Genomic DNA, 8,585 nt, shown 5'->3' on the forward strand with positions numbered 1-8,585 from the left:
CTCTCTACATTTCGAAAACATCTTTTTTGGTATGTTCATTGAAAAATGCCCTTTTTGGTAATTTTATGAAAAAATATCCTTTGTAAGATTTTGAAAACAAAACAATTTTTGCAAATTCTTACCACTGGCTACTACGAATCATTACTTTACTTTACTGCATCTTTCTTTACTTCATATGAAACTCTTACTTTGAAGCTCTAAATATTAATCTTTTGCTTCTGCGGGGGAATATTTATGTCACTGAACATGACCTAACAGATAGTACTGCAAGTGCTAAGATGAGACATAATATAGGGCTCTTCGGGAAGGTGTCATAACGTCTAACTGTCAGGAGCACTAACGTCAGGAGCACTACAAAATTCGTCATAATATTGACAAAAAATCCGTCAGAACCACTAACCGGGACAACATCGACAGTCATAAGATCAACATGTCAGTTCATCGACAGTCATAACATCGACACGTCATAACATCTAAAAAAAAATTCATAACGAAAATCCGTCAGAACCACTAACCGTCACAACGTTGACAGTCATAACATGACATGTCATAACATCTAAATTGTTTTAGGCGTTATGAAAACCTAATCTAACCTAATTTTTAAAACCTAATATATAAGAAACCAAACCTAACCTGAGCGAGGTAATTTTTTTCATAACGAAAATCTGTCAGAACCACTTACCGTCAGAACGTCGACAGTCATAACATCGACACGTCATAACATCTAAATTTATAAAAAAAATTTATATGTTATGACGTGTCAATTTTATGACTGTCGACGTTCTGACGGGTAGTCACTTCTGACGACGTTCTGACGGGCAGTCTGACGATTGTCACTGTCGATGAACTGACGTGTCGATGTTATGACTATTGACGTTCTGCCGGTTAGTGGTTCTAACGGATTTTCCTTGTCGACGAAATGACGTTTAGTGCTTGTGACGGTTATTCGAAATGGTAGCACCCCGGCCCTTCTTGCTGTATTTCCTGTCTTTTTAAGTGTTTGACCTTTAGACCCCCCCCCCTCCGTTAGGAGAGAGCTATGCCTAATCATGGTAGTTGAATGTTGTACTATGATGATTAAATTACTTCATGTTTTTTTAAGTTTTAAGACGCATCATTTATAAGATAAACCTATGTTAATGAGAACGATGATATAAGAAGTAATTCAAAAGAGGCAAATAGTATACAAATTAAAATTCTTCTCCAATTGTTGACACCTCCAATAGGTGTCACTGAATATAATTCCTACTTTTTCTTCTCTTTTATTGTTCCCTGTCTATCGGGGACTTAGCTGTGAATCCTTTCTTGTGCCACAAGGGGCACCAATCATTCTGAAGAGTGCTTTTGGTACTTATGCTTTATATGGTACCCAACGCTATATCAAACAGTTCATGGTAAGGAACTGTATATTAAGAGTGACTCGTCTCAATAGTAACCGAAACTCTAAAAAAACGGAATTTTAATATCAATAGATACATCAAAAGAATCGGATTTTATGCTGATTTTAAATATAGAAGTTTCATGAAGTTTAGTCTTACTCATCAAAAGTTACGAGCCTTGTAAAATTTACCCTATTCTTAAAAAAGGGGGGAAATACCCCTCAATAGTCATAGAATACTAATGAAAATCACACCATCAGATTCAGCGTATCAGAGAACGTTAATGTAGAGGTTTCAAATTCCTATCTGCAAAAATGTGGAATTTGATATTTTTCGCCAGAAGAAGGATGCGTGTTTATTTGTTTCCCTTTTTTTCTTTTCCCCAGGGATGATCGTATCGAACCGGGGGTCCTAGAATTTTGCGAGAGGGCTCATTTCAACCGAAATTAAAAGTTCTAGTGCCTTTTTTAATCAAAAAAAAAATAGAATCACTTTTTACAAAAAAAAACTGCATTTTAGATGTCTTCATATTTTGAAAGATTTTTGATTTTTTAAGCAATCATAGCCATATATGACGTAATGAGTGTCGTGACATAAAATTGAAAAAAAATCAATTTTTATTTTATTTTAGGTTTTAGTTCAGAATCGCTGAAGTTATAAACTGCAAAAATATTTATTGTATATGAGTAATAATTTTAATCTTTTAATTTAAAGTAGAAAAATACCTGAAAATTTTAAAACTAGTTTTATTTTTTATATAAGGAATCGGTCTGGTTAATTGTAGATTGGGAATATGTAAGTTTCATCCGTATCATGACTGTAGAGATTGCTGAACACCATATTGGGTTTAGTTTGATGCCTAGCATGAGACGATGACGTCCCTTAATAAAAACTACAGTAACCCATAACTCCTAAAAATAGTAAATATAGTACTCCGGGTTGCAGCGGAAGCTAGCAACCTAGTAAGAGACGATCACGCCCCATAGTCTGGTTTACAGCGGTAGCTAGTACGTTGGAAGAGATTATTACGTATCATACTAAGAAATACAGTCCGGGTTGCAGTGATAGCTAGCAACCTAGTAAGAAACGATCACGACCAATAGTAAAAAACAAAGAAAACCTTAACTCGTAAAAATAGAGTCAGACCAAAACAAAAAGTACACTATTAGAAACGCCTTTTACGTACCACTTTCTTGTGGGGGGATTTGAAGAATTCCCCCGGTGTAAGATTTTCCGTGGAAAATTCCCCCCCCCTTCCGGAAATTTCCCTCCACAAGGAAGATTCTCCCTATGGAAATCCAACCCAAGCACAAAATCCCCCCCCCCCGAAAGGTCTCTGTATACTTCCCAATAACAAATGCTATACGTAAACAATGGGCAAACCTCATAACTTACAGGTCTCTCCCCACCGACTCTTGGGGTCATTTTACCCCTAAAGACATAGCTATTTGATCTTTCAACTATGCTGAACAAAATGACTATCTCAAGTTTTTTATCAGTTAGCTTTGGGAAATAAATGGGCGGGTCAGGGGCCAGTTGTCCTCCAACCTTTTTTGTCACTTAAAAATGGCACTAGAACTTTTAATGTCCGTTCGAATGTGCCATCTCCCGATCTCTTAGGATCATCATTTCAATACGATCAACCCTGGAAAAAAATAATAATAAACATGTATATATGTTATATATAAATAATAACAAACCGTGATCTGTCTTCTGGCAAAAAAATCGACATTCCACATTTTTGTATATAGGAGCTTGAAACTTCTACAGTTGGGTTCTCAGGTATGTTGAATATGACGGTGTGATTTTCATCTAGATTCTGTGAATTTTAGCGTGTGTTTTTCCCCTGTTTCAATAATCAGGCAAAATTTGTCTGGCTCGTAACTTTGATGGGTAACACCAAACTTGACGAATCTCCTATATTTAGAATCAGCATAATAGGCTAATTCTGTTGATGTATCTATTTATATCAAAATTCTGTTTTTTAGAGTTTCGGTTACTATTGAGCCGAGTTGCTTCTTAAATACAGTTTTATAACACGAACTGTTTGACTATATTATACGGGGCCATAACTTGGAGTAATATTATTACAGGAATACTACACCATTGTTTTTAAGAAAAAAAAACCAAATAACTAGAAAAAAATGCTGCGCAGACATTAGTATACAAGATCTAATTTAAAAGAAACAAAACGAAAAACAAACAAATGAACAAAAGCCAATGCTTAAAATTGCATTTTTCAGAAATCAACGGCAATTATAGAAATGATAGTCTGCTCAAAACCGACATAACTGAATAATTAAAAGAGATAAAAATTGGACCACGTAAATATTCCCTGTTTTACATTCATTTAATCTTGTCTTTTTTCTGGTGAGCGTAGCTATTGTTTATAGGGCCAAAATAGTCGAAAATAAAAGGGTTCACTGTCTTAGAAGGGATAATTTTCCGTTCCTTGGAATTTAGTTTGGTCACACAATATGGAAAGATAATGCAGCAATCAGTAGAGGGGGAGGTGCTACTCCCACGAGAACACCCTGCTGCCACCTACAACTTTTTTAACACCATATATGGGCATAGAACCACGTGGTTTATGGTTTTTGTCAATGAGAATGAAAAAACAGGAATTTTTCACATTTATGTATGTTTTCTTGGATGGTTATGTGTGTTGGTCGATTTATTTGATGTTTTTCATGGATGTTTAATGGTTTTTGTCAGTGAGAATGAAAAAACAGGAACTTTGTCACATTTATGGATGTCAACAGCAATTCATGTCTGTTTGATGTTTTTCTCGGATGTCAACATCAAATTATGGATGTTTTATGGTTTTTGTCAGTGAGAATTTGAAAAACAGAATCTTTTTCACATTTATTTGATGTTTTTATGGTTTTTGTCAGTGAGAATGGAAAAGCAGGAACTTTCTCATATTTAAGGATGACAACAGCAATTTATGTTCCTGTTTTATGTCTGTTCGTTGTCAGTGAGAATGGACATGCTTGAGGCGAATGCTATGAGATTGTTTGGCTAGCCTGGCCTGAGAACTTGATTTACATAATCGCTAGGGAAAATTATTGATTCACAAAGGGGGAATTAAGAAACATTAAGGCTTCTTTAATCTTTAGGACTGAGGGATAAACGTTCTTTAGGTCAGAGAGAAAAATTAATATTCTATTTTTAAATAGGGCTTCATTGATCTTTAGTGTCAGGAATTATAATTGACATCACTTGTTATCTTGGAATTATGCGGGAGTCTAAAGAGATAGAAATTCTATTTTTAAATACGGCTTCATGGAGCTTTAAGTCGGAGAGATAAATTGATATTCTAACGAAACCCTAATAGTTTAGCTAGGAACATTTATGAGATGAAGAGATTAACGTAGGAAAGGTTTCCTAGAAATTTGAAATGCGTTAGCGCAGAGATGCCAAACAAAAGGAACACGCTGAAATTACGTTTAGGGATTATTTGGGCGAAACCGTTTTATCCATTTTATGGGATTATTTCGGCGAAACAGTTAGAGACATTTTGAAAGAAGATTTTAGGAAAGGTTTTAGAAGAGAATTTGAGGGTGAAACTCTGTGGTCGTTATAATACACAAGTTCCATTTGAACAATGTTGTGAGGTCCTCTACCCCAACCCCAAAGGGTTCCGATCCTCCTACCCCAACCCCGAAGGAAGCCCCCGGTACTCCAAGGTCCTCCAAGCTCCCAAAGAGCCCCAGCCCCTCAAACGCCCTCCTCAGACCCTCAAATGCCCTCCTCTGGTCCTCAAAGGGCCCCCGGACCCCCAAAGGGCACCCCGGACCCCAGAGGCCCTCCCCCTGGTCCTCAAAGGTCCCCCAAGCTCCCAAAGAGCCACCGGAGCCCCCAAAGGCCCACCCAGACCCCCAAAGGCCCATCGAGCTCCCGAAAGACCAACGGGATCCCAAAGGCCCTCCACCGGTCCCCAAATGTCCCCCAGGCCCCCAACTGTCCCCCGGACCCCCAAAGGCCCTCCCCCGCCCCCAAAGGGCCAACCGGCTCCCAAAGGACCAATCGGTCCTCAAGTGTCCCCCAGACTCCCAAAGGCCCTCCCTGTGCCCCAAAGGCCCTCCCCCGGTCCCCAAAGGTCCCCAGGCCAGAGAAGCGCCGCCGGGATGCGCCGTGGGCCAGGAAAGCGCCACAGGATGCCCCCAAAGGGCACCCCGGACCCCAGAGGCCCTCCCCGGTCCTCAAAGGTCCCCCAAGCTCCCAAAGAGCCACCGGCGCCCCCAAAGGCCCACCCAGACCCCCAAAGGCCATCCCCGGGCCCTCCAAAGGCCCATCGAGCTCCCAAAGGACCAACGGGGTCCCAAAGGCCCTCCACCAGTCCCCAAATGTCCCCCAGGCCCCCAACTGTCCCCCCGGACCCCCAAAGGCCCTCTCCCGGCCCCCAAAGGGCCAACCGGCTCCCAAAGGACCAATCGGTCCTCAGGTGTCCCCCAGACCCCCAAAGGCCCTCCCTGTGCTCCAAAGGCCCTCCCCCGGTCCCCAAACGTCCCCCGGGCCAGAGAAGCGCCGCCGGATGCGCCGTGGCCCAGGAAAGCGACGCAGGATGTGCCGCAGGGATGCACCGCGGGTTAGGAAAGCGCCACGGGGATGCGCCGCAGGGAGGCACCGCAGGAAAGCGCCGCAGGATGCGCCGCAGGGATGCGCCGCAAAAAGTAAACTAAAAAGTAAAAATTTCGAAAGTTTATCCCCCAAACGCCCTCCTCAGACCCCCAAAGGTCCTCCCCTGGTCCTCAAAGGTCCCCGGGCTCCCAAAGGACCAACCGGCCCCCAAGGGTCCCCCAAACACCCTTCCTGGGCCCCCCAAAGAGTCCCCACTCCAATTTTTTAATACTTTTTTATGGCTTTATTATATCTTTTCTGAACAAGCTCCATTCATAATTTAATTCCTCCCACCACAGCCCAAATTCCCAGAGCTCCTTGCCTAATTCCAATATAATGTCTAGAATTCCTTAACTTGTTATTTTTCTTAATTGTTAATTCATAAAAATGTGACTTGTAAGTTGCGAACTGAAAAAACCCAAGTAATAGATGATTGTTCAGTGACACGATGCGACTATTCAACAGGTACTCTTTGGCAGGTTATCAACACTACCGAGTTTAATGCTTGCATTAAATCAGTATTTTTTAAGCAGTGGAAGGATCAACACACAATTCATATCTGTAAAAAGTGAAGATAAATTAATCAACGAAAGTATGCGCAAATGAAAAAATCATTTTCGTGTTGAATGCTGACATGGAGAAATGCCTGAACTATGAAACGAGTGCAAGCGGTAACACTATTGGAAATGTATGCATGTATTGTCATGAAAGCGAGATGTTGGATTTCTTTGGACTATCGAAATCATTGAAAATTGTTCATAGTGGATATACGAGAGTGAGATCACCAGAGATGATAGTGCTAAAGGAGAATGCCAACTTAAAAATAATTGTCGATGATCGGGGACAATTTCTAGCTATTGGTTCTGGTAGCACAATACCTATTGATAGATCCTTTACCCATTATTCTGGTATTACTATTCAAATGAAAGCAATTAAGGAAGGAAAGGCCTACTGCTGCACTAGTGCAATATATCATATCATTTCTATCTGCCAGAACTGCTATTTATGTAAAAATAATGTGAGAAGAGACAGTGAAATCGCAGGCAGAATAAAAAGGACATTAGAAGACAATATCATCAATGAATATAAAGATGAATTGACGGAAAGTGAAGCACAAGTGAACTAATAATATATAATAATGTATTTAACATATTTTTATATCAATATTCTACATGTCCTTATTTCATTAAAAATATCTTATGCATTATTCTGTTAAGTGTTCATTATTTTTAGGGTATGCTAGAACGTCAAACGTTCAGAATATCTATTAAAAAGGTCAGAGATGTAAGAAAAATAATTTTAGAGATAATGATACTACTAGCAGGTTCAATGTTTCATAGAAGATAGAAAAGTTCGAGATCTCTTCTGAGTTTTACCAAAGAACACAATTCAATTCTAATTCCACAAGAGAAAAAAAAAATCTTCCACCTAAGTTCTTTATTTCAAAAAGACATAAAGAATTTAAAGTTCACTTGAAAATTTTTTCGTAGAAGATAGGAAAAGTTATGCTATGATAGTGATTATTTTCCATGTAGATAAAAAGTTTCACTTTAATTCTAAATTTTCTTCAATTCAATTCCGACCTTTCTCAAAGAGTCAAATTTAAAGTTCTATTCCAAATATTGTCCCCGGAACAAGAAAAGTCCCAAGACAAAAAATTTAAAGTTCACTTCTAAATTTGTCCGTAGACGACATGGCAATTTATACTATGATTATTATTATTTTAGCTGGATATAAAAAATTCCTCGTTCATTTCAATGGCTAATATATTCTGTTCTTACATTTCTCTATTATATGACAATAAATTATGGTACAGAACTTGAAGGTACATTGTCGACAACCGATTGCCCTCCGAGTCCGTATCGTTAAACATAACATTTACTTGTCTATTGATGATGTAACATTCAAAAAAAAATGATACGAAGTTCATATTAGTTTCATATTTTTCTCAAAGAGATGAAAAAATTTAATATAGTTTTCAAATTTGTAATTATAATTTAGACAAGATAAATTTATAATATAACTTTTACAAAAGAACACAATTCTATTCTAATTTCTTCAGAGGAAATAAAAATCTCCCACTTCAGTTTTAAGTTTACCAAGACATTAAAAAATTTAAAGTTCAGTTATAAATTTTTCCTTATAAGATAGTAATAGTTAAACTTTTTTTGTGATTATTTTCTATGAAGATAAAAAGTTTCACTTTAATTCTAAATTTTCTTAAAGTCAGTTTTGACCTTTCTCAAAGAGATGAAAAAATTTAAAGTTCTGTACAATATATTTTCTCGGAAGAACAAAAGTTCAACTTCGATTCTGAATTTTCTCATTGAAAATTAAATAAGTTATTGATCAATTCTATTTTACCAAAATAATATAAAAATTGTACACTTCACTTCATATTTTTCTCATAGAGATGAAAAATTAAAAATACTATTCCAAATTTTTCATGGAAGATAGAAAAGTTCAAATTCTCCTCTGAATTTTACGAAAAAACACAATTCATTTCCAATTTCTCCAGATAAAATAAAAGACTTACACTTCAGTTTTAAGGTCACAAAGACATAAAAAATTTACAGTTCTGTT

This window comes from Artemia sp. Qi Xiang Cuo, unplaced genomic scaffold, assembly GCF_049724085.1.
Source record: "Artemia sp. Qi Xiang Cuo unplaced genomic scaffold, ASM4972408v1 HiC_scaffold_2998, whole genome shotgun sequence".
In the NCBI taxonomy this organism is placed as follows: domain Eukaryota; kingdom Metazoa; phylum Arthropoda; class Branchiopoda; order Anostraca; family Artemiidae; genus Artemia; species Artemia sp. Qi Xiang Cuo.